At 42.3% G+C, this 27,903-nt stretch overlaps 1 protein-coding gene and 1 pseudogene across 3 annotated transcripts in view; one reads left to right on the top strand and one right to left on the bottom strand.

Moving 5' to 3' along the window:
- PTPRG (protein tyrosine phosphatase receptor type G) overlaps positions 1-27,903 on the bottom strand; it is a 685,327-nt gene that overhangs the window by 642,393 nt on the left and 15,031 nt on the right. The window lies entirely within an intron of this gene.
- On the top strand, positions 4,494-10,446 carry LOC117037085 (NAD kinase-like; annotated as a pseudogene).

Genomic DNA, 27,903 nt, shown 5'->3' with positions numbered 1-27,903 from the left:
TAGCAAAGTTTTAAAATTGGAAGTAATTAAGTGAAATTTAAGACCTCTATTTTCTCTTGAAATATTGGAATGATCTAACACTGACTCAAATTCCCTCAGGGCAACCATCAGCCCAGGCCAAACAGAGCTGGCCTTGGAGAACAGGCGTGGTGCGTCCAGTTCTCCAGTCTGCCCACTCCCTGTGGCTCTCCTACCTCACTCCTTCCCTTCAGCTGCCTGAACCTAGACGGCATGTACAGCCTCAGGACTGGCCATCATCCGAATCCAGCTGGAGAAAGCGGGCTCTCGAACTAGGAAAACCTCGGCTTTTTTCAGAGAATTTAGTTCCAGGGAGAAGCAGGAGGGAAGTCAGGTTAATAATCAGAAATTCCTAGCTACGTTCTCAGACTGTTCTCCCTCCCCCACCAAAAAAAAAGCGATGTAAGATTTAGAGTTTGTGGAGCTGCTTTTCTGTGAAGAAAAACCTGTCGAATGAAAGCATCAGAGATCCAGCTCGGTGCAGCCTCGGGTTCAGGGCAGTGTGTGATGCTTCTGGCAAGCTTCTGGCTTCTGGCTCCAGGCATTTCAGTTTTAATGAATCCGAAAGCATAGAGTTTGATCCGACTCTTGAATTCATGCAGCATCCTCTCAAGACAATATTCCTAAGTCTTTAAGGAGACCCACACCAAGAAGATAGAGGATTTACACTAAAATGAAAACCTACCAGGGACTTCCATTTACCCGAAGCTTTTATTTCACAGGTGGCTGTCTACACCACTTCTGTTTCACCAGCTACGGTGCTGAGGAAGGAGGGATCAGGAATGCTAATTCTAGTCTCCTGAAGTTATACCAAGATGACCTGTTTAGAATGTGTCTGTCTCTCCAGGTTCCAAAGTGGGTATGTGTTCTTTTCACCTGCCCATAATGCTCTTGGCAAAGATCCTTTGTTCCTAAAGAAAAATGCCATTCCAAGAGGCTAAGGCAGGGGCTTTCGCTCCTACATCAATGACAGTGGTGGGGACATTTGAGCCTGTGCAGTTCTCGGTCCATCCAAATGTGACCCCAGCCTTGATAATTAAGAGTAAGGGGTAATATTGAGACTCAGGAAGAGTTTCTGTCCTTAGAAATAAGGAGATCTGTATATCACATAAGTCTGCAGGTGTTAGGGGAGTGAGGCTGGCCATCACAAGAGTTGCCAGAAAAAGGTAGAAAGGGGAGGGGAAAAAAAAAACCAAGAGCCATAGTGCATGGTTTTAGGACCTGGATACAGGTATGTCTACACCCATGTATTATATAACGCCAGTAAATTCTTCTATCTGCTTGAGGTACTTTGTGTTGACTTCTCTACCCTTCAACTGAAAATTCAATGCACTATTCCCTTAGTTTTAAAAATTAAGAATATTTAAGGTATAAAACAAAGGCATCAGAGACTGAGGCCAGAGAACTGGGACTCCATGCAAAGAATCTGAAGAAATAGCTCTGTACCAAGCCCGAAAACTGGTAAAACAGAGGCTGGTCATACAAAGCCAGCCGTGCTTTTAAGCACTCAGTGTCCTCAAACCATGAACTGTTCATGTGGACATACCTGGCTAAGGGAAGGGAAGGAATAAATGGGAATAACATGGGCCCAAAACCCCAAAGGGCAGAAAAGTCTGAGGGAAATCCCAGATACAGTAATAAAATTCCAAGATGGCATCCATGACCCTCATCCTTTGGATTACTCCCTGAATAACACCCTTTCCCTGAGTACGGATGGGACCTATGGTTTTCTTCTAGTCATTCAAAATGGCAAAGGTGAAGGATTTTGTGGCTTTAATTAACATCCCTAATTAGTGGACTTTGATTTAATGAATAGGAAATTTGATCCTGTGTGGGCCTGACCTAATCAGGTAAGTGTTCTGAAAGAGCTGGAAATATCAGTCACTCTCCTGTTGGCAAAGGCATGCAGCCTTTCAAAGCTCAAGCCTCAGTCCCACAACCACCAAGAACTGAACTCTACCAACCTGTCAGCAAACTTGGAAGAGGACCCTGAGCCTCAGATGAGATCACAGCCCTGGTTCACTCATTGATTTCAGCCTGAGCAGTGGACTCGTCTAATTCCCAGACCCAAGACCCATGGAAACTATAACAAATTTGTGTTGTTTTAAGTCATTGAGTTTGTGGTGATTTGCTACACAGCAATAGAAAAGAAAAAAAAAGAAGAAAAAGACACCAGATAGGTGAAGATTGTCACCAATTAGGAAAATGGCAGAGAGGTAGGACCTTATGACATTTTAAGGAAACATGGCTGTGGAGGACTATAAATCCTCCCAGTTCTGAGAGCTACTTGCCATCCTTTAGCACAGTCCTTGGCACTTACCAGGGCTCTCACTACATACTAACTGAATGAGAAAATAAACATACGCATGACTAACACCTCACCCAACAAGAAGCATCAGGAATGGGATGGTGCCCATTTCTCAGCTGTGGGATTTCCTGAAGAACAATGTGGTAGCACCCAACAAGAAGGGTCTTTGCATCCAGAGACCTGGGCTCCTCTCTTACCTGTCCCTTTTATCAGCTCTGTGAAGTTTACCTACAGTTCCATCTTCTCATCTGCACAAATGGGAACAACTCAAAAAGTGGTCACAAGGATAAATAAGGTAATACACATCTAAGTAATACATATCTAACTTGTAGGCTTGGTCCCTACAAGTTTTACAAAAATTAGCTCTTCCTTCTTCTCTACTACTCTGCTACAATTAACCCTCCACGTGGATTTGGCACAGCTAACGGGGTTCTGAAGCAATAACACTCACGACAAGCAAGTTGACAAGAGGCTACAGCATCTGGATTCAAATACCTAATATGCTAGCCAGGGCTATTATTCCAATTTGCTCAAAGCCCAATTCCTTATTTGTTAAATGGGAATAATGATACTTACATTACAGGGTGGTCGAGAAAGTTCAATGAGAACACACTAAAGAAAAAACGTAGTACATAATAAGCCATTAAAGTTATTATACATAAGGGCTCTTGGATTTATTTCTATTATTTGAGCTGGCAAGAGCAAGGTGTCCCAATAGGCAATGTAAGGTGACTGGAGGACGTAAGGAGTTGAACTGTGTCCCCACAAAAAGATATGTTAAAGTCTTAACCCCCAGTACCTCAGAATATGATCTTATTTGGAAATAGGGTCATTGCAGATGTAATTAGTTAAGATAAAGTCATACTGAAGTATGACTGGTGTCCTTATAATAAGGGACAAAAGACACAGAAGGAAGATGGCCCTGTGAAGACACAGAAACAGAGAGAACGTCACATGAAGATGAAGGGAGAGATCGCAGTGATGTACCTACTAGCCAAAGCATGGTCAGGTTTGACCGCAGGCCAGAAACCAGGAAGTGGCAAGGAACACACTTTCCCTCAGAGCCTCCAAAATGGAACCTACTCTGGCAACACCTGGATCTTGGACTTCTAGACTGCAGAACTAAGAGACAATAAGTTTCTGTTGTTTTAAACCCCCTAGTTTGTGGAACTTTGTTATGGCAGTCCTAGCAAACAAACATGGAGGTAGGCTCCAGATAGTGGTGTATTTGTAAATGTGTACTTACCATCCAGCTCTGGGAGGGGGCTGGATTGCAGCATTTGCCGCTGACCATGGTGTAAATAGTCCCACCACAGCTAACTTCAAACTACCGATATGCCATCACTAACTGTCAAGTAGGAAAGAGTCATATTAAGTAGCACATCATCATACAACAGCATTTCTACCATACAGATGCAACAAAGGCTCAAGAGCATAAATAACAGTAAAATGTATTAAAATAAGTAGGAGTGATGACTTTAGGGTATTTACTACTTCTTAAATATAACTGTAAATTTACATAATTTTGTTCTTTAAGAGATTATGTTTTAATAATCAGCTCACAAAATTCCTGAAAATGCAACAATCAATTCCCACGAGCCTGCACACGCAGCTCCCTGACCCAGGAAAAGGTGCACAGAGCAGAAGAGAAGCACACAAAGCATAAATCCTCCTCCCTCACAGTCTAAACTACTCCTGGCCCTGGGAGTATGGTCTTCAAAACCGAGCCCCTCTGCAGAAGAGGGGTCACATCTGCTGCCAGACGGAAATAGACAGTGCTCGGTTAATTAGGCAGGTTTTAGTGCAGCTAAAACCCTGGCCCTATCTTCTCCCTGATCCCATAAAGCATTCATGGCAGTTTGGTTTTCAAGCAATACAGGAGTAATTTGAAATCAATTTCCCCTCTCTTTGATGAACAATGGACTATTTAGTGTGGCCCACAGAGAAAATTAGAAGCCGCGGACGTGAGGCAGCTACCTGGAGCCCCAGCTGCAGCACGGGCTACCCCTCCAACCCACATCTGATGCTTCACTGGTACCCCCATGAGGAAGCTGGTCTTATTTCCCTCTGAACTGTCATCAGCACTGGCGTGGGTATTTGACCCTCTCTTAATTACAGGGGCATAGGGACCGTATTTTATGCTCCTTATTCAATCAACACATGTATAATGAGCTATGAGCTAGGTGCTCTGGAGAGCCCAGTGACAGATACAGCCTCAGCCCTTCTTGCACACACAGAGATGGGCAGAGGCTACGAGGGCCTGAAACAGAAGCCTGACAAGGTTCCCATAAGCACAGTACGGAGAGACACTGGTCCAATTAGCCAGCTGCATCTCGCACTTGAAGGCTGGAATTCTCTCACTATTGTCTAGACAGTTGATCCTGAACCACTTTAGCCTTCGCTTAAAGTCGATCATAACAATACCTGCTTTTATAGGGTCAATATGGGGTCCAAATGAGATTGTGCAAGAGTTGGCTGTCCCCTCTGTCCCCTCTACCACGTTTGACTTTACCTTCTTTACACCTTTACTCAATGGCAGCTTTTCCCAATGAGGTGCATTTAAAATAGGTGGATCCTATCTAACTCCTCACCTCCATTGACTCCCAATTTCCCTTAACCTTATTTCTTTTCCTGATATTCATCACTTTCTAACATGTCAGTTGCCCCCCACCACTGCTAAAACACAAGCCCCCAAAAGGCAGGGATCATCATTTGTTAGTTTTGTCACTTTTTCAAATATCTTAAAATAAACAGGGTATATAGCAAATAGGAGGAACTCAATAAACATGAGGGATGCATGGAGGGAGACGAAACTCTTCCAGAAGTGACTGTATCTCACTGATCTTTGAATCTCCCAACATCTCACACAAATCACTCTCAATCATTGAATAAATGAAAAAAAGAATTGAACACTGATTTGAGCCCACAAATACCGAGATTACTCAAAGGATATAATATCCTTACTTGTTCCTATTTCCCTCTAGATGAAAAAAACCTCTCATCATATGGCAAGCACGCTCATGTACTATGGTGTCTCAATGCCTTTTCCAACTATGTTCTGGTTGAGAGAACTCAAGCAAGAAAGAGGTGGGGGATGGTGACCAGAAGCCTCTACCCTGATTCAATGAGAAATCTTTTTAAAAATCTATTTTATATACTAAGATTTCGAGTGAGATTTTTCTGTTGGTTTTTTTTTTCTTTTTCTTTTTCTTTTTTTTTTTGGTATGGGAGTTATTTCTCTACATGCTTTTTTAATTGAGATATAACTGACGTACTTATATGTGGAATCTAAAAATAAAAACCAAGTTCATAGATACAGGTAACAGATTGGTAGCTGCCAGAGGCAGAGGGAAGAGGTAGGCAAAATGGGTGAAGGGAATCAAAAGATACAAACTTACAGTTATAAAATAAACAAGTCATGGGGATATAATACACAGCATGACAACTATAGTTAATAATGCTGTATTGTAAATTTGAAGATTGCTAGGAGAATAAATCTAGAAGTTCTCATCAAGTGAGATTTTATTTGCAAAATATAGTTTCCACTGATAAAGGCAGACTTAAAACACTCAACCTTAAGGCAAAAAAAAAAAAACAGAAAAAACAACTCGTGACCAAACTTTCATTTAATGAAAGGAGATTACCATTTGGGGTAGTGAGGAGTTTTAAGTTGCAAAGTCAGTGTACGAGGTTTTAGCAAGAGTCAAACTTACCCTAGACAAATCTCTGTAATCACTCAAAAAGTACAGAACGTATTTTTATGTCATGATACAATACATGTATTGTGTAATGCCAACATCTGCCATTCACTGCACTTGATTAAAGTAAATCCAAGTCTTCATGCAAGTGAGTGGGGATTAGAATTATGCTTTTCGATACCCAGAGGAAAACAGAAGATGAGTAGGAGATTCTAGAGTGTTTACTCTGTTTTATTCTATTATAAAGTCCCTATTACCTTCATAAACATGAATACATTTGTTTGCTGTGGTAAGCAACACAGGGTATGTGAAAGCACCTAGAAAAAAACTGTAAAACACAGATGTTTACTAATTTTGAATCTGTAGGTGGCTTGATTGAAACCACTCTTGAGATTTTAGAAACACAAAACCAGCTATCTTATCCATCTCTTATGAGTTGATTTGCGTCCCCCTCAAAGTCATATATCCTAACCCCACTAACCCCCAGTACCTCAGAATGTGACCTTAATTAGGAACCAGGTCATTGCAGAATTAGTGAAGAGGAAGTCATTAGAGTGGATGGACTTTAATCCAATGAAACAAATGTCCTTATAAAAAGGGGAAATTTGCACACAGACACGCACACTGGGAGAACGTGCTGTGAAGATGAAGGCAGGGATCAAGGTGATGCTTCCATAAGACAAGGAACGCCAAAGATTGGCAGCAAACCACCAGAAGCTGGGAGAGAGGCCTAAAACAGAATCTCCCTCTCAGCCCTCGGAAACAAACAATCCTGCCCACAGGACATCTAGCATGCAGACTTGTGAGACAAATTTCTGTTGTTTAAGTTACCCAGACTGTGGTACCCTGTTACAGCAGACCTAGCAAACTACCACAACATTCAAGTTCACGTTTGCCTGTGGCCCCACTATCGGCCACTGCATCCAAGCTTAGACACTGGTCTCCCGGCTCTAAGAGGAATTACAACCTGACTGATTCCTGAGTTTAATGAGTGTCTGATGTCTCTCCACTCTATCAGTAACTAATAAACCCTAACATGAGAGATAGGAAAGGGGCAGCATAGGATGACCAACCACACGTCCTGGTCCACAGATAAGCCGCCTCCTCCACAAAAAGACAGAGAGGCTAGCTGCACTGCCTCGCTCCAGCAAGAAAAGCCATTCTCCACCTCTCTACTGGGTTAGCCCTCTCCTTTTCTTCCCCTGGTGAATAAAAACACCCAAGAGGAAATGCGGACTTATTCATCAACATTCCTAGCCAGACAGTGAGCTGCTTAATGGTTTTATCGATTCCTTGTTTTGCTCTACATTATGTGTTACATTGGCTCAAGCAGTCCATACAAGAAGAATTGAGATGGTGTTGGCAAAAAGGCATTATTTCATTTTAAGCTCGTTACCACTGAGACCAGTCAACCAGAACAGAAGTAGCCGAGTTTCAAAACAAGCATGTGCAAAACTCCAATCCACTCCATGCCAATAGCTCTTTGCTGTAGCCAACATTCCTTGATTTCAAAGCTCTATCTTAGTTGGTGAAGAAAAACAAACTGTGGCAACAACTGTGCCCTTTAAGTGGATTTTTCATGCTAGAGTAATGTTTTGTTTTGTTTTATACTCCAAGATAATGGTTCCAAATGCTTTAAGGGGATAAATTTCATATTAGTAAAATGACTCTAATTACAACTAACACAAACCACTCTATCCGTTTCATATAAATATCAATACATGGCAAAAATAAAACAACTCACAAAACCCATCAAAGACATACAGGGTCTTCAATGCCTTGCAAAATTATCCATTTTATTGGTTAAATTAAACATGATATAAGCAAACAACACATAAGATATTAAAACAAATGTATTGAGGTCAGTGACGTAACACCAAATTCAATATGGTAAAAAGATTAAATCAGACCCTTTAAAAAATTAACTTGGCCGCTTTGACAATGTGGTGGGCAGTAGGCGGTATCCTAGAGTTAACAGACCAGGGAAAAGTGAAATTTGACATTAAGTGTTCTAGGCCCTTTTCTCTAATCATCTATACAGTTACTAACCGTTGGGTTAAATGGCATAAAAGCCTTGAGAAAACTGTCCAATTCTGAAAAGCAGTTGCCATTCCAAACTCACATGCATGCAATTATCAGTTTTGTTTATCATTTCTATCTGTCAAAGAAGAAACAATCACTAGCAACTGAGAGAAGTGGGTTTCAAACCCACTTCTACCACTAACCCACTGTGACCTTGAATGGGTCTCAGACGCCCCAGACCTCAGTATATTCATCAGGAATGAGAGCAAACAGCTGGATGACATCACAAACCAACAACAAAAAATCCCGTGTGTTTTAAAGCCTCATGCAAGGGACTCGTGCACCACCCCCCAATCATTTGTCAAATAAATGAGGCAGTCTTGTGTGTTTCACATTCTGAAAAAAGGATTGTGTTTTAAAGCGGTTTGAAAATCACTGCTGAAATATGGTCTTCTGTTTTGTTTTTCAAAGTAATCCTATGACTTGTAGAAATGAATGTCTATGTTGTTTCACACTCACAAGAAACATGACATGAACATAAAGCAAAACTGCACTTATTTTTAAGCTAAATGTAGATATCCAGTATTTTCATGTACAAAGGAAAAACAAAGTTGAGACTAATTTTAGGAGGTTCAACAATGAGGTCACAAAAATACAGTTTTTGTCTTAATCTAAGCATTTCAAAATAAGCAACTTTTGAAAAATACTTTGTCTTAAGACACCTTTTGGCCGAAAGTACTGAAAACGGATCTAAAAAGTATACATTTTACATGCTGCTGAAACCAAATACAAGTTGAGATTGTTCAAATTTGTTTTCAAAACTGACCTCCTACCTAACCAGGGTTTGCCTTTTAAAGATGGGCTATGTATAAGTTAAATGGGGGGGGGGGGGGTCTTTTAAAAAATATTTTCAAGTTGTGCTAAAGAATGGCACTGTGACTGCTGCTCAGTGGGGTCCAGCACCGTGGCCACAGCGCCAGGGGCAGGCTAGTGACTGAGGGTGGCAGCAGAGCCCAGGGACAGGACCAGGAGATGGCCCTAAAGACCCCTAACGCAGTGTATAGCATTGTGCATTTCTGATCTAAGCCCTCGTTTACTGACTATGGAAATGGAACAGAAAAAGTCAACATGAATAGGAGCTGAGCGCAGACTAGCACCGAGGGCTCAGCCACCCCTTCCAAGCCCACCAAGGACAGCTCCTCTGCCTCGCCAGCCCCGGGGAGCACGGAGGAGCTCAGGAGGACCCATTCTCTACGCGGGCCCTGCCCGGTGGCCATTTGGGGCCAAAGGTCTGCGTGATATAGAACCCCCAGACCACCATGCACATCCAGGACCTGCCAACCAGTGGCTGGCGTGGAATAAGCTCCCCAAAGTGTTTTCTTGTCATCAGGAAGATCCAGACACCAGCCTACTCCAGGCGTTCAAGGAGGAATACACGATGGAGAACAATATGATTGTGTGTGTGGAAAAGAAAGTTCTCAAAGAACTATAGTGAGTGATGACAACTTTGGACCAGTTTAAAGGAGGTTCTGCCCCTTCAGAGATTATGATGACATTTCCAATCAGATCGATTTCGTCACGTGCTTGGGAAAAGAGAGAACACTGCGTTAGGCCTCCTGGCTTCTCAAGAGCAGCGTGGCTCCAGCCATGGCGTTCCACCTGGGCTTCCTGATCCTTCAACTTTGAAAACGTTCACTCCCAAGTTACTCAAGTGTGACACAGGGGAACGCAGGTGTTGTTCTTCGGCGCCGGCTGGAGGATCTCAGAGAGAAGGCGATGGCTGTACCCACCGGAATCGGTGAGAACAGGGTGCTGGCTGCTGTCCTGGACACGGACATCAGGGCGAGGTGGTGCCAGCTCTTGAACGAGGTGGTGATCTAGCGGCCCCTCCTCGTACCTATCCAACATGGACGTCTACATGGACTGGCACCTCATCACCCCGTTGCATGGCAACGTGATCGGCTGCACCCCAACCCGTAGCCAGCCAAGTATATGCGCCGCAGGCAGGGCTTCCGTGATCTTGCCCACCTGCCCCCACTCGCCGTCATTCCAACCCGCTGCGGGTCCCCACAGGGAATGAGCTTAAGATCTAGCTGTCACTGGAGGCAAGGAACGCCAGCTGGGTGTCCTTAAGTTGACAAGAGGCAGGAAATCCGCCAAGGAGACACCATCAGCATCACTACCTCTTGCTGCCCACTCCCCTCCACCTGCGTCTGACACCCTGTGAGCCACTGGTGTCTGCATCGGAAGCGGAGGAGAGCGCGGCTCACGTTACAGAGGAGGAGGAGAGCGAGGAGGGCTGGCCTATCCTGCTACTGTCGCCACACGGGGACCCCAGAGCCCCGAAGCCCCTCTGGTGTCTTCCTTTTCCTTTTTGCCACCTTTTCACTCGCCCTCTGAAAAACAGGCTGGCCTTAACTCGTGTTGTAAACGGTCCCACGCTGGACCGCTTATCAGACGTCAGGTCAGGAGTGTCTGCAGCCAGAGAGAAGCCTGGAATCTGCCCTGTGCCAACCAGATCAGCCGTTTTCAACATTTTAAATCCGACTTCTTTTTTGCATTTCTAAATAAGCAAAGTGAGCAATGGCAGGAGCTCTCGAGTCAACACCACGCACACCTGTGCTGTTGGTTACCATCCTGTCTGGGGACAGAAACAGCCCAGATGGAACTGCTTGTCAGGAAGCTTTTCCATAAATCAGTCTATTGAAATGCAGAGAGAATCAGATTGGATTGTCTATCCTTTGTTGTTAAAAATAAATGTCTCATGGCCAAAAACATACATGTATATACACATATACATACAGAGAAATACGATACTGCTATCATTTCAATCTGCAGCTGCCTCCACTTTGTTTAAAGAAACAAGTATAAAAATACAACATGTAGCTTTTCTAATCTTTTACCTTTTACCGTGAACATCAGCTAGACTTCTTGCCCATTATATGAACCAGTTACCCAAACCTTCAAAATCAACAGACTGTAAGACCCAAATTCGTTCATAGATGGAAATCTTAGACACAGTTCCACGTAGAGTTAAACAGCTGCTCTGTGTATATAAATGGTACTCCACCTACTAGCTCATGAATATGACGTTAATTATTTCATTTAGAAGGGTCAAGGCCTAGGGCCAAACTACCTAATCATAAATTAAATTCTCTTACACCTTCTCTGAAGTAGAGCCATACCCCTTTACCCAAATTCTGACATCTAGTCCCTTTCCTGGAACTGCAACACTGCTGACACATCTTGGAGAACACCCAAACCTTGAGGGCACATTCCCAGATGTAAGAAAAGATACCCTGGAGTTCACATAGCTTTCCTTCAGTTAACTTCTTTGAACAGCGGAGTGACACTATATAATCCGACTTTTATCTCTATCTGCAAAAGAAAGAAGTACAATTTAATAAATAATTTCCTAAAATTTGAATAGGACTGTGCTGATCCCACCATCTACCTATGGTGCAAACAAACGGTCCATCAGCTAACACAGACTGACTGCCAGCAGAATTGCTACATTCAGGGCACAAAGGAAATGATTCTGTCCAGGGAGGTGGGAGATTATCATAGCTCAGCCACCAGCAGCACGTCCAGATGGAAACCAAAAAACCTAGACTGTCATCTGTGTGTTCTGACTAAATGACAAACATCTGTGAACAGATAGGCTTTCAAACTTTTCACCTGGATTAAGAAAACCTCCTTCATTTTCCCACAACAGATTAAGAATGGTTAAAGGGAAAAAAAGTGCATTAATTGTAACAATCCCCTGTGATCTCAGACCTTAGCTATGCACAGATCAGGCCAATTTTGTTGTAACATCGTGTTTCTTCCTGTAAGCTATTTCCCCAAACACACTGTGCAGATTTCTGTCATGCTTTATTGATAAGAGTCAGGCCTGCAAGCGGGGCTGCCAGATTATTAGCATAGTATGAGTTACAGACATGCAAAGTACTGAAGGATGTTGGCTCCATTGGCAAAACCAACCAAACGGCCGATTTGAGACTTAAACTACTGTACCAAGAACCTGGAACAAAGGAGGTACTTAATAATATTTGCCAAACTGAGTAACACTCTACCTAACAAACACAAAACATCATCAAGTCCTGGGTGTGCTTCAACAGAAATAATTGATTTGGACCCCGGGAGGGTGTGGAAAGGGATTGCTCAAGCAGCCCTCGGAAACGGCTCTTGTCCTCCAAATAAGCAGCATTTGCAATCACTGCCTCTCTTCAACTAGGATTCCCAATGTCTGATAGCTATAATGAAGGCCTGACCTACTTTACTTGAGCCCATCAGCACTTTAGCCACCATGTAAATTCATACTTGGTCTGCTCAGGATGGAAGAAATGTCCATGTAACTACCAGCCCACAGCTGCACCCTGCATAGGCCGAGATGCAGGGCTCTGTACTATAATCCTCCGGTGCCCTCCTCCCGGATGAGTACTTTCATCCTCTCTTTGTGTTTAAATCTATTTGGTCCACAGCATCCTGATTAGTCTGTACTGGGCAAAGAACAGGCTTGCAAAGACTTGTCGATTCCATCCAAATACTCAGGAACAGTCTGGATACTCAGCTAAGAACCATGCCTACTACACAGTTTCGACTCTGGTTTTTAAAATTTTATTTTTTTAAAGTAATTCTATCAATCAATACACATTCATTACATGCCACAGTGAACACCCTGAGATGCATTTTATTTTTTAAACACAGCTGTCCATCTACTGCTTACATTGCTGATAAAGCACTAAGTGATTAAGGAAAAAAGAGACTGCGTTTGCTGTGATAATACACAGATCTGTGTATCTTTCCAACTGCCTTCAAGGTTGAAAGAAATGAGGTTTTGATGAGTACCAGCTAGCTATTAATTAGATTTAGTAGCAACAAAATATTACTTTTCAAGCACTTTAAAGAACTGAGAAAAGCTACAGAGCTCAGCAGAATTTTTCTTTCTGTTTTGGTTTCTCTGACCCCCTTTTCTAATTCTTCTCATTAAAAATGCCTCCATCTGAAAGGAAATGAAAAGAACAAGAACAAGAGCTGATGAGTAAAAGCAAGTGATGATTATAAAAACCTCATTCATCTATCTCCAATTTTCAAAACCCATTTCATTTTGTTTAGCTAAGAAAAGGAGAGCTGTATACACAGCTTACTTTTAATAAGGAACAGGCTCTACATTTTAAGTGGTAAAATTCCCACCCGTGTAACCACATCTGTTTTGACTGTAAGGAAAATTTGGACCACCTTCTTCCTTTCTTTTTAATCCTATTATTTTCACCTAGTTAACAAAGGAAATGCTGATTCCTGGGCGGAAAGAAAAGGGCTCCCTAAAAGCAAGTCATTACCGGGGGGCCTTTCTTGACATACACTGTTTTAGGGTTCCAAAGGTGTCTGTCCTGATGGAGGGACAGAGGTACATGGGGTGTATGTGGACAAATGCTGCAAAGAGAGGATAGGATATAGAGATATGGGTCAAGTTGCCTGGATTTGTCCCAGCCCACTGCTTCTCAAATTTCTACGTACATAAGAATCACTTGGGGAATCTTGTAAGTACAGATCCAGAGTGGGGTCTGCAATCTAAGATTCTGCATTTCTAACAAATTCCCAAGCAATGAAAATGCTGCAGGTCAGCAGATGACACTCTGAGTAGTGAAATATGGAATATCCTAGGACAAATACCCATTCAGAACCTGTGTTTTTGCCAACCCGGCATCCACTGTGGAGCTACAGAGAACCAACCAGACTTCAGGGAGCTCAGGGGGTGTGACATTTTTCCTTTTATAACCCCAGCTTTATTGGGGTATAATTGACAAAGACACGTGATTTTCAAAGACTGTTGAGTATCACAAGATGGGCAGATCTACAACCTTTCCCATAAAACGAGTAGTTTTTACAATTACTAGTAAGAAAACAATTTGAAATCATTTTAGTTACATATAAAATTTATATAAAAATAAAAAATGGTATGCTGCAGTAGCTACTCGCTCTAGCACAGTTTAAGATCCAGAGAAAGGGAAGATTCAGTCACGTTTTCTTTTTTCCTCCAGTGCCTCTCACTGAGAAACAGTTTCTTCGGACTCCTTGGGGCTCACTGAACATTTTTTATGCTCCTTTATTTGCATGTCAGTTTCTAGTCTGTGAGTGCTCTGACAGCTATCTTTTCTAGTCTCAGCACCAAACTCAGTAACTGGGACACAGTAGAAAATGTACAATTAGTGCCTAGTAAGTGTCAGACACCGTATGTGTCTCTTTACCTCCATTATCTTTTCGAATATCATCTTCGAGGAATGATTCTCAAGGATCTTCAGAGAAAGCCAAGTTCACAACAGGATGAGTAACCTAGTTGGCAAAGCCTAGAAACAAGATTTGAACCAAATCTGGCTACCCAGTTCCAAAACCCATTCTCCCTTCCCACACACTACTGTATCATGGTGCTTCAGTAAATATTGCTAAACAGGAACATATCACATGTTCACTGTCAAGTTCAAAACCTGTCATCCACAGGTTCTCTCTAGCTCGTCTACACACTTCATTGCCCTCCTCTCTTCCTACTTCCTCTCCAACTAGTTTCCACACCACGGATCTGGAGGTAGATGTCACTAACCCCTGCTGTTATGACAGCTTGGCATTAAGGCGGAGATACCCTGGAAATTTTGACACTTCATTTCTGTCACTCCACAACAAACCAAGGGAGTAAAATATGTGGGACATCCTTGGATTAATGTACAGATGCTCCTCTACATACCATGGGGTTACATCCTGATAAAATCATCGTAAAGTAGAAAATATCTAAGTCGAAAATATCATTAAGTCAAAAATACATTTCATGGGAGATCCAAGATGGTGGAGTAGATAATTGCTGAGCTAGCCTTAATCCATAAGCACATCAAAATTACAACTAAATTATAGAACAATCAACCTGGAAAACCATCTGCAGTATAGCTGAATAGAAGTTTTATAAGTAAGGATATAAAGAAGCCACGTCAGGCTGGTAGGAAGGGCAGAGACTCAAAGTGGTCTGGACCCACACCCACTGTGGTGGCTAAAAACTGGGAGAGAGGTATCTGCCACAGAGTTCCCCACAAAGCGGAGAGGGACTCCAGATCCCCAACCAGGCTCCCCAACCTGGAGTACTGATGCCAGGAAGAGGAGGCCCCACAATTTCTGGCTGTAAAAAACGGAGATTCCAACCATCTGGGTGGGAGGCAAGATGGCGGGAAACCCAGGCATCCTCTTAAAGGGCCTGCACAGGCATTCACCCTGGCCTCCAGCGGAGGAACGGTGACTCTGGGGGCATCGGAGACATATGGGGAGAGACTGAGTTTTGTAAATTCGCTGTGAAAACTGGAGGGACAAGTCTTCCTCTTCTCTGGGTGAGGCTCTCCTCCCAAGCAGCCAGCAGCCAGGTGCCACCTTTTCTGTGTTAAGTCCACCCCCCACAGGCCAAATCTAAATCTGATTGGCCTGGTGAGCTCTGCTGTTCCACCCTGCTGACTCACTGAGACTCTGCCTCACCCAAATTGCATGTAGCTGGAGGCTTTATCAGCAGGTGAACCTTATGGAAGCTGGCAGATGGCAACAGGCCTCAGAGAGTCCTGGCTTTTTGCAGAGCTACCCCAGACCTGGTACTGGTGGTAGACAGCCTTGGTTTGCAGCATGGCCTCTCCCACATGCCTCCCACTCCAGCACAGGCAGCAAACAAATGCGGATCCCTTTGTACCTCCTACCAGGTACTCCCTGGCCACTCACAAGCAGTGGCTGACCAAGGCCTGCACTGGAGCTCCTCCCAAGAGGCCCCAGAACCAACATACTTGGAGATTGGCTTCAGACCGCAGCAGAGCACCACCCAATTAGCCCTATAAGCAGCACACACAAAGGGCAGTCTCAACATGTACCAGAGCCTGAAAAGGGGGATCCTGCTCCTGTGGTATGCCCCCCCGCACAGCAGCCAATAAGCTGTGGACGTGGCCAAACCCCACAGCCAGTCAGCCTGAGAGTCAATACCACCTACTAACATGCCAACAGCAATCAAGGCTTAAGTAAAAGAGGAGGGCACACACAACCCATACAAGGGACACACTTGGAGCACCCAGAGCAGGTGACCAGGGAGACTGTGCCAGGGGCCCACAGGACACCTACTATATAAGGTCACCAGACAAAACTGGGAGACATAGCAGCCCTACCTAATACACAGAAACAAACACAAAGAGGCAGCCAAAATGAGGAAACAAAGAAATAGGTCCCCACTGAAAGAACAGGAGAAAACTCCAGAAAAAGAACCAAATGAAATGGAGGCAAGTAACCTACCAGAGACGTAGAGTTCAAAACAATGGTTATATTGATGTTCAAGGATCTTAGTGAGAACTTCAACAAAGAGATAGCAAGCATAAAAAAGGACACAGAAACCATAAAAAAGACCCAGTCAAAAGTGAAGCAATTTGGAGACAAGGTAGCAGAAAACACCCATCAGAACAGCAAAAAGAAAAAAGAATCCAAAAAAAGGAGAGTAGTTTAAGAGACCTCTGGGACAACATCAAGCATAACAACACTCGCATCATATGGGTACCAGAAGGATAAGAGAGAAAGCAAGGGATTGAGAATCTATTTGAAGAAATAATATCAGAAAACTTCCCTAACCTATGGAAGGAAATAGACATACAAGCCCAGAAAATGCAAGAGTCCCAAAAAAGATGAACCCAAACAGGCCTACACCAAGACAAAACACAAATAAAATGCTAAAGGTTAAAGACAAAGAGAAAATCCTAAAAGCAGCAAAAGAAAGGCAGTTAGCTATCTACAAGGGAGCTCCCATAAGACTGTCAGCTGATTTCTCAACTGAAACTTTGCAGGCCAGAAGGGACCTGCACAAAATATTCAAAATGATGAAAAACAGGGATTTACAACCAAGATTACTCTACCCAGCAAAGCTATCATTTAGAATGGAAGGACAGATAAACAGCTTCCCAGACAAGAAAAAGCTAAAGGAGTACACCCCACCAAACCCGTATTACAAGTAATGTTAGAGGGACTTCTTAAAGATGAAAAAAAAAAAAAAAAAAAAAGATTAAAAATTATGAATAAAATAGCAATAACTACATATCCATCAACAATTGCTTTCAATGTGGATTAAATGCTCCAATCAAAAACCCAGAGTGACTGAATGGATAAGAAAACAAAGTATATGCTGCCTATAAGGGACTCACTTCAGATTGAAAGATACACACAGACTGAAAGCAAAGGGATGGAAAAAGTTATACATGAATATGGAACCCAAAAAAAAAAATCTAGAGTAGCAATACTCATACAAGACCAAACAGTCTTTACAACAAAGTCTACAACAAGAGACAAAAACCGATCCAGTGATCCCACCTCCTGGTATTTATCTGAAGAAACCCAAAACACTACTTCTAGGGGACGTGTGCACCCCCATATGTTCACTGCAGTATTGTTTACAATGGCCAAGATATGCAGGCAGCCTGGGTGTCCCTCAATAGACAAATGGATGAAGAGGAGGTGGCACATATATACAATGGGATATTGCTTGGCCATGGAAGGGAATGGGTTCTTGTTATCTGTGGCGACATAGATGGACCTGGAGGACATTGTTCTGAATGTAGTATGTCTGACAGTAAAAGACAGGTGCAATGTGATTTCACTTGTCTGTGGAATCTAAGAACAAAATAAATAAACAAAACAGAAACAGACTCACAGATACAAAGAACATTTTGATGATTGCCAAATAGGAGGAGATGGGGGTGGGTGAAAAAGGGGAAGGTATTAAGAAGTACAAATTTGTTGTTATAAAGCAGTCACGGGGATGTAGGGTATAGCATAAGGATTATAGTTAATAATATTATAATAACTATGTATGGTGTCAAATAGATACTATATCTATCAGGGCGATAGATAAGAGGGGGCTTGGGGGACAGGGTGGAAACAGCGAAGGGATTAAGAACAAATTGGTAGTTACAAAATAATCACAGGGATATAAAGTAAAGCATAGGGAATATAGTCAATAAGATGGTAATAACTGTATAGTGCCAGATGGGTACTAGGCTAGTCAGGGGGATCACTTCTTAAATTATATAAATGTCTAACCACTATGTTGTACATCTGAAATTAATATAAAATAATATTGAATGTCAAATGTAACTGAAAAACTAAAGGAGCGAGGGTGTGAAGGGCAGTAAGTGGTCCAAATTTCCAGGTATAAAACAAATAAGTTATTGGGGATGTAATGTACAGTACAGTAATATAGTCAATAATATTGTGACAGCGTGGTACAGTGCCAGGTGGTTGCTGGACTTATCACAGTGATCACTTCTTTGGGTATATAAATGTTGAGTAACTATTGTGTACGTCTGAGACTAATAAAATATTGTATGCTAACTATACTTCTAATTAAAATATTTTTTAAAAATGCATTTCATACTCCTAACCTACCAAACATCATAGCTTAGCCTAGCCTACCTTAAACATGCTCAGAACACTTACATTTAACCCACAGTTGGGCAAAACCATCCCGTTGTCACTGCCCAGCCTCACAAGAGTATCGTATGAAATGTCACTAGCCTGGAGAAAGATCAAAATTCTAAATTCTAAGTACAGTTACTACCGAATGCATGTTGCTTTCTCACTGTTGTAAGGTCGAAAAATCCTAAGTCGAATTATCGTTAAGCCAAACCATCAGAAGACAGGTACCATTTGTACACTTGGCCTGCAAATATCATAGCAAGCTCATCCTCCCTGCCCTCTCAACCTCCCAAAAGAAAGAAAAGTAACAATAAAGACAAGGAGCAAGGCTAAGCAGTCCAGCTGGGGAAAACAGAATCACACCCTAGGGCAGGGGTGTCCAAACTTTTTTCAACGGTTTTCACCAAGGGCCGTATGTGGTAAAATACACAAACAGCCGGGCCACTCACTCGAGGTGAAGTACGTATTGCCTCACCTGGTTTATTTAAGTAAACTAAATATATTTTTGGAATTTGCTGCGGGCCAATTAACAATGGATCATGGGCCGCAGTTGGCCCGCAGGCCGCAGTTTGGACACCCCTGCCCTAGGGTGTCCAAGCAGAGGGAGGCACAGGCTAGCCAAGAACCCCATTTCTCTTTTCCTATGACCCAGCAGTTCCAATTCTCTGTTATCAACCCTAAACAAATATTGGCAAATGTGCGTAGGAAGTGTAGATATAGAAAGATCGCTCTCTGGGAAGTGACCTTAACGACCATCAGGAGGAAAACAGCTAGTTACTACCTCTGCACGATATTAACAATGGAATACTATATTGCAACTAAAAGTACTATAGTATGTATTCGGTTTTCACAATATTTTTAAAAACCATTCTTGAAAGAAAAAGCAGAATGATACAGAACTCTGTTTCTATAACAATAATCTATGTATTATATTTGTATAAAAATATATATAAACCTATTAAAATATGGTTTTTAATATTTTCATATTCTGGGGAGGGAAGATGAAGAAAAGAGATTTAAGCTTTAGCTGAAATGTTCTACGGAAGAGCATATTCATATATTATATGCAATATTTTTTACTTAAAGAAAAATAAATAAATGCCAGTGGTGGCTGCCCCAACAGTAGGTACTCCCTTACTCCACCATCTCTATCAGAAGCAGGTGACAACATCCTGAGAAGGCACATGCCCATAGGACATGGGGACAAGGCCTGGGCGTCTCCAAAGGTCTGTGCCGTACCAGGTGACCACTCTCCAGAGTATCTGGGAAACCTGAGGTCTCATGCCCTCAGGGCTTCCAGCCTCTTAATCCTCACTCCTGAACTTCTTGCCTCAGATTCCCTAAAGCTGTGGGTGGGACTCACGCTCTAGCCCGACTGTTTTCATAAATCTAATCTAATAACTGACCCTGACCACATTCCACTTGTTTTCCATGCTGGGTTTAGGCATCATCCATCGATCCTTCAACACTTTACTAGGCAGCAACCAGGCGCCCAGCATGCGGGACACAGCAGTGGACAAGGCTATCCTGACTGCACAAACCAGTCTAGTGATCTGGGGTGTAGCCCCACTGACTGCAAACATCCCCACAAAGCATCTGAATTCTGAAAGTCCAGAATGACATGGAACCACCAAGAACCTGGAGCCACCAAAAAAAGCTACTTTCAAACCATCCCTCCATTTACCAGCTAGCTATGTAATTGGGGGCAAGTTTTTCTCTCTGTGAGCTTCAAAGTTTCTCATTTTTGGATGGCAACAATCTCTTAGAAGACTGTCTTCGGAGACCCCTGCTTCATGGGATTGTGGTGAGGATTAAATTAATATATGCATAGTTCTAAATTCAGGACCTGGAACATGTCACTCAGCAAGTGGTGGTTTCATTAATAATATTATATTAGAGCAGAAGTCGACAAAGATTTTCTGTAACAGGCCCCATGGTAAACTTTAGGCCTGCAGCTCATACGGTACTCTACTGCTTACAAAGGGGTGTGGCTGTGTTCCAATGAAACTTAATTTATGGACCTGAAATTTGAATGAAATGCCATTTTCACATCTGAAATTATTTTTCAAATCTTTTGAACACTTTTAAAATGTAAAAACAAAACAAAAGAAAAACATTCTTACCTCACTGGCTGTACAAAAACAGACAGCAAGTCAGATGTGGTCCCAGGCTACAGTTTACTGACCCCTGGGTAGAAGAAATCCTACACCTAGAGCAAGACTAAGAAATCCCAATCTTCCATGAAACAAATTATTCCTCCCTGCAGAGAGCTGACTGTAATGCTGTTTGTTGCAGGAGTTGCCGGCACTGGGCTAGTTGAAGAAAAGCAACAGACCACCTATGCACTTATACACACGTATGTATGTGCATGTATGTATGTATGTTTATATATGAATAGTTATAGAAATAATTCATTTATCCCTCTTTGTATTTTGGGAATGTTTTATGATATACATAGCATCAGTATAACTATGCTATGTAATGAATTCTGTTCCCAAAAAATTCGTGTGTCGAAGGCCTAACCCCCACTGTGATGGTATTTGGAAATGAGACCATTGGTAGGCAGTAAGTTTCTGAAGGGATTAGTGCCCTTAGAGAAGAGACATGAGATTGCCCTGTCTCTTTCTCTCACTGCCTTGGAAGGACATAGAAAGACGACAACCACCCGCCAGCTAGGAAGAGTGCTCATCAGGAACCAAACTGGCCAGCACCTTGATCTTGGACTTCCAGCATCCAGAACTGTGAGAAATAAAACTTCTGCTGTTTAAGCCACCCAGTGTATGGGCAATTTGTTAAAGCAGGAGGTGTTCACTAATATAGTCTATAATGTAGAGAAATACATGCATACTAGGCGTGTAAGTTCAAAACTTTCTCCCCCCAGGAAGAGTATCAAATCAAAGAGTTGAGGCATAAAGTTGAGGGGAAGAAAAAGGACTTGAGGCAAGTTCCACATGGCTCCTTCTCAATAACAGGACACTGCAATAAAGAACAAAGGATAACCTGGATGTCATCATGAGAAAACATCACACGTGTCCAACGTGAGGGACACTTTACAAAGTAAGTGGCCTATACTATTCAAAGGGCAAGCTCATGAAAGACAAAGGGAGTTGCAGACTTAAAAAGACTACAGTGGCAGGATAACCCTGTGCAACATGTGATCGTGTATTTGGACCCTAAACCAGGAAAAACTTTTTTAAATACTTAAAATCTTTTGTTTTCCTATAAACAACGTTAGTGGGATAACTGACTAAATTTGAATAAGCTCTATAAATAATAGAACTGTATCCATGTTGATTTTCTGTTGATGATTACATTATGCTTATGTAAGAGAACATCCTTGTTTTGAGAAAATACACCTTGAAGTAACTAAAGATAAAGAAGCATCACGTCTGCAACTTTCTTTCAAACTGTCGAGACGAGAGAGAGAGAGAGAGAGAGAGAGAGAGAGAGAGAGAGAGACAGAGAGAGAGAGAGAGAGAGAAAATGTGTGTGTGAAGGGAGAGAAAAAGAATGCAGATGTGATAAACAATATAACAATATTTGGGGAATCTGGGCAAGGGGATACAGAAATTCTTTGTACTAATTTTGTAACTTCTCAGGAAATCTGCAAGTATTTCAAAATTTAAACATTTAAGAACCACAAATAAATGATAGCTACAAATCCTGCCTTAAAGCTCTTATACAGAAAGCACGCCCATTTGCTTTGTTTCTATTTTACAAAATAACATAAGGTGACATTTGCCATTAGTGCTTCAAATAATCAACAATCGAGATTGTGTCCATGTCACCACAGCACCTTGTTTTCCGCCCTGGGTAAGAGCAGAAGGAAGCAAAACACTCCTCCCTCCCCCATAACAGAAGCCCCGTCAGTGGACCAATTGCAGGCAATCTCCCTGCCCTTGGCGCCTAAGACGTGAAGCGCATTCCCTCTACATCAGAACTGGAAGCAGGCAGACATACCTGGGAGCAGGCAGACATACCTGGGTACAGACATACGGGGCTGATGCTCAGCCCTACAAATGGTAAGAAAAAACAGACAGTAAAAGGTTACTCAGTCTGTTTCTTGATGTCCTACCATGTCCTCATCAATGCTAGTGAAAGAATCCAAGTAGGGTCTTTCCAGGGAAGGGAGACGACACCTTCAGACAAATGGGGCATCCAGACCAAAGGGATGGTCCCACGCCTCTTCAATCCCTGTTCTTCCAGTTTGTGACTATCACCGTGGCCAGTTCCCTCCTGGGAAGCCATCCTCTTGAGACAGTACCAAGCTTTTAGTAGTATTCTCCCTGCAGACAAGATAACTTTAGAAACTGTTAGTTCAAATGAACAGAAGGAACAGCAGAACTTTAGTAACAGGAGAAGTTTAGTATCTGTGGGCGATCCAACATGACCAGATCTAAAACCATCCCCAATTCCCCTGCACTCAGAAGGTGCTTGCTGGTTGCCGTATTATCTTCACACACCAGAGTCCAATCCCACACCCTGACATGAAAATGACCTGCTAATTGGGTCCCCAGTGCCTCCATCACAAATAGATCCTACAACTGGCAGTGTAATTAGCAAGCTTCCGCTGCCAAGACAACCACCTTTATTTCCCCTGCTGAAGAAGTTGTCCTTCTTGCCCTTAAGTTTCAAATCCTAGATATTTTCGGACGGAAAGGTCTGCTCAATCAGAGGAATCTATCACCTAATGAAAGCAATTAAAGTAGCAATTATTCAAAATTCATATTAGCTAAGCAAGGTGAAAAATAAAAAGGGGGAAAATTAAGCAAAAAGCAAGCCACATTAATAATTCCCTTTTTCTCAACTGTCCAGAAAAATGCATGTTAGGATTCAAAAGCCCAATGCCCTGATTTTCATCATCTTCTGTGATTACCAACTTAAGGGTCCCACAGAAAGAAAGCAGTACCTGGCACACAGTAGTACCCTAACAAATGATACAAGTTTGGGAGATAGAAAGGTCTTTTGTCAAGAATCTTCTGTCATTGACCAAAGGAGAACTTGGATCTTCATCTTTCATCTCCTGAGAACTAAGCTTTATGCTGAATAAAAGATGCTTTAGTATCTTTCACAATACGATTCTAATAGTTTGTTTTTCCAATGTTCCAACAATGCACCAAAAAGCTACAGACGAACATGGTTAAGTCATTAGTTATGACTGGGTGTTGAAGTTAGATTTTATTTTCCTCTATGTACATTTATGTACTATGTACATTATGAAATCCCTATTTTCTACAACAAACATTTGCTACACTTCAATAGAAAAAAAATCATGAAAAGCAAGATTAAAATAGCATTCCCATTCAAACACTGAGAGCAGTCTTCAACCTCCAAGGTGTTCCAAATCACCTGGGGGTCCTGTGGGAAAGAAAACTCTAGGTTCCATGGATCTGGGGTGAGGCTGAGATCCCGCATTTCTAACAAGCTCCCAAGTGATAGCTGGACAAATTCAATGGCGTTTTGATTGCCAAGGATCTATAAAACACAGAAGTAATCCAGGTGCCAATAATCCCAGTTTTAAAGCGATGATGATGGTAACAAGCCCTTAAATCAAAGCAGGGTACCACCATCAGGAAAATCTTACACTGAAAAATTAATGCCTTCTGGGCCCCAGCCAGAAAGAGGGAAAAACAAAACAAAACTGAACTTTACTTGAAAGCATAGTGCTCTGCTGGAAGCACTTGTCTTCATAGTTAAAAACAAATGAAATTGCTTCTTATTGATTTTAATTTAGGTTGGAACACTTGCCGTCCAATAATGCCAGCAAAGGAAACCATGAGTGGGGACAAGATATGATAAGAGAGACAATCTCGCGAGGCCATCAGGCAGTCTCTCTGCGTCCAGTCTCAGCAGTAATTAAAACATAACAGACAGGATTAGGTGTGGGCAAAATACATGCCCAGATTCACAGCTTTGCGTTAATCTCATCCTCCAGGGCCTCTTACCATTATGGACTCTTTTTATTATTTTTTTTTTAATTCCAGCTCTAAATGTTGTTCAATTAAGTTTTACTCGTTTCCTTACAGATCCTTAGGATTCTCATTTACAAATAAAATCAAGAGAAGCCGTTAAGGCGAAGTATGATCAGCGTGTCTCCTCTAGAGAGGCTGTCCCTAGCACCAAACAAAATAAAAGTCCTGAAATTCCTGGAGATAAAAAGCTCAAAATGAATGAACTTGAAAAATCGAACAGGGAATGAAACCATGATTAAATGACTAGTTTTGGCAGGCAGGAGAGACGGTTCCTGTCCTTCTCAACACACCTAGTTGCCTACCCTGATATGTACTTACAGCTGATCCTGGTGCCCTTTGATTGAAAATGACCAAAATCAACCCTTGGTTAACACAGGCAGAAAAAATATATATTGAAAGGATCTCGGACATTTCAAAGAACCCAATCAACGGCCAAACAACCCAGAAAGGGCCTGGATCAGAAACGCTCTGCGGATTGAGGTAGCAGGAATTGAGAGAGACGTCAATCTTCGTGTCTTGACTCAAGCATCCAATTCCAGGGAGAAAAGGTGGGCCTCGCCTAGTTTTTGTACCTCAAACAGGGGTGGACAGAGTCCACTGATTAGTAGAAGGCCCCATCAACTCCATCAAGAGATGCGAAATCACCACCCAAAGAACAGCAAGGATGCTGTTGGTAAAACATGGTAAAGGGATGCGGGCATGTACAACGGAGACATAATAACAACAGTACCTCCAGCCGTGTGCTTGCTAGGGACCAGTGCCTTACTTACATTAGAATTTAATTTTTACCTCAATTCTATGAGATAGTGACCATTATCCCATCTTATGGATGAGGAAATTGGGGACTAGGTCACAAAGCTAGTCCATGACAAAGCAAGCAGGCACTTACAGTCTCAGTGTACAAGACCTCTGTGGAAAAGTCACGCAGCCTTTCCCTGTGCTATCTCGCAGTCTCTGTGGACAACAAAATCAAGTCCAAATGCCTCAGCCTGGCATTCAAGGGCCAGTCAATGCATCCAACTTTGGCTTCCCTGCCTCTCAAAGCTCTGCAGTGTCCATCTGCAAGCTGACAGTCAATAAGGCTTTATGCCATGAGGAAGCAGCCAAGATACAAGGCAGACATGGGTACAAGTCACACAACTGCAAGATACCACCCTTGAAATAAGCCCATTCACCCACCGGCCAGTCAGCTTCACGTGAAGGCTCGTTACTGCCTCTGCTTACTAGTGCACCCTCTTCCATGTGCACATACATATAAAATACCAGCCAGGTTTTCGAAGGTTTATAGAGCCGCCACTCCCAGGAATGTCATTCTCAATACTCTATTGCTCCTGAACTTAGGAACTGAACCAGTATTTCAGCATTTTATTATGTCTCCAGCCTTTCACAGCTAGGCAAACTGTTTTAGGGGCCTTTATCTTATTTCCCCAATTCACATACATCTTAGAACCCCCATATACCACGCAATGGGCTAAACACGTGGCGTTTCCACTAGTATTTGACTGGAATCCATTCTTTTTCTTTAAAACTGGGGTTTTGGCTGTATGGAGAAAAACAACCGATTTGACCTTCCTTCTCACCCTTGAGCTTTTGCACTTGCCGTCTGATTAGCTAGTGTCTGGAAAAAATTAACAGATGTGGCAAAAAAGAAAGAAGAAAACAAACCTTGGCAACTTCCTTTCAGGGAACGGACTCTATCTAGATTTACAACAGCTCCTCTAGGATACAACTCACTGAGAGCTTGTGAGGTGGGTTCATTATTCACAAAGAGTGTCCACCTATTCAGCCTTTGGAAGTATCCACCACCAAGAAAGAAAATTTTCATCAAATTCATCCCCGAATACCTAGTTTCCTCCTTGGCTATAGATGGTACCCAAAATATCATCGACAAAAACACGAGTGAACCAAAGCCTTGGAAAAGTCAGAGGGTGAGAATGTGTGTTTGCTATGCTCTGGGACTAAGACAACAACAAAGGAAACACAAATGCTTTCCCTACTTCACAGACATTACTTTTCTGTAACTACTTGGAAACCTCCAGAAACCAGCAGAAATCACAGTACCTTGAAAATGTGCTCTCTGCAGATGAAAGGTATTATTATATCCTATTACCTACCCAAGGTAACTTATGAAGAGCTCCTGAAAGGTTTCTGCAGCCAGAAGAAAATACAGTGGTTCCCCCAGAACCACAGGAAATATGTTCCAAGATCCCCAGTGGATGCCTGAAACCGTGGATAGTACTGAACCCTGTATTATGTATGCTTTTTCCTACATATTCCTACGATAAAGTTTAATTTGTAAATTAGGCACAGGAAGAGATTAACAATAACCAATAATAAAATAGAACAATTATAACAAGGTACAGTAATAAAAGTGATGTGAATGTGGTCTCTCTCTCAAAATATCTGCTATCTAATCTGAAAATTGATATGGCTACTAAGTGACTAACGGTCGGGGAGTACATACAGCATGGGGACGCAGGACAAAAGGATGATTCACCCAAGATGGCTGGAAATTTCATCACGCTACTCAGAGTGGCCTGCAATTTAAAACTTATGAAAAATTTCTTTCTGGAATTTCCAATGTAATATTTTTGGACAGCGGTTGACCACAGGTAACTAAAAGCACAGAAAGTGAAACCGCGGATAAAGGACTACTGTAATAATCTTGAAGTTCTTTTACTTTATTCTTGGCCACAGGAATAAAACACTTACCCAGTAAGGCTTTTTATTTTCCTTCTTACCTTTATTTACATATCATTTACAGGGTTGAAAATGCATTCTAGCATTTCATCAACCCTATGTCTGCAGACATACGAAGAACTAACCCTATTCTGTGTATCCCTACAGTGGCCAAGTGGGAAAAATTAAGATCTCTCTCTCCAAGTTAGTTTTCAGGCCTCCCTTACCTGGCCTTTCCACCTGCCAGAATTCAGCTATCAATCAGGCTTAAAGCACCCAGAGTTCAATCCACTAAGTGCAATTCACATTGTTAGGGAAAAATCACTGGCTTTGGAGTCAGAATCCTAGATCCATAACTTTCAAAGCTATCCCAACTGGGTAAGTTTTTTAACTAAGCAAAACTTCTATTTGCACACCTAGGAAATACAAGGATGAATTTCAGATAAGGTGTGTCCAGCCGCTAGCATGAGGCCCACGATGCTCATAGCAGATACCCAATAAATGGTGGTTTGTGTTGGCCATGCCACATTGTAAAAACACCTGTGGCGGTAACAGTAGAATTTCCAGATACCCGGCCTCACCCCTGCAAGACTGGCTGGGGAGGGAGGTGTTCTCCCTAGAAATCAGGGCTTCCATCAGAAAACGGGACACAGGAGTCAACTCCCAGATCCACTGAAAGGACAGGGGAGGACGCAGCTGTCAGTAGCAGATGCAGGTGATCAGAACATCACTAGAAAGG

This window comes from Rhinolophus ferrumequinum, chromosome 17 (assembly GCF_004115265.2).
Source record: "Rhinolophus ferrumequinum isolate MPI-CBG mRhiFer1 chromosome 17, mRhiFer1_v1.p, whole genome shotgun sequence".
In the NCBI taxonomy this organism is placed as follows: Eukaryota; Metazoa; Chordata; class Mammalia; order Chiroptera; family Rhinolophidae; genus Rhinolophus; species Rhinolophus ferrumequinum.
This window is presented reverse-complemented; position numbering and strand designations above follow the sequence as displayed.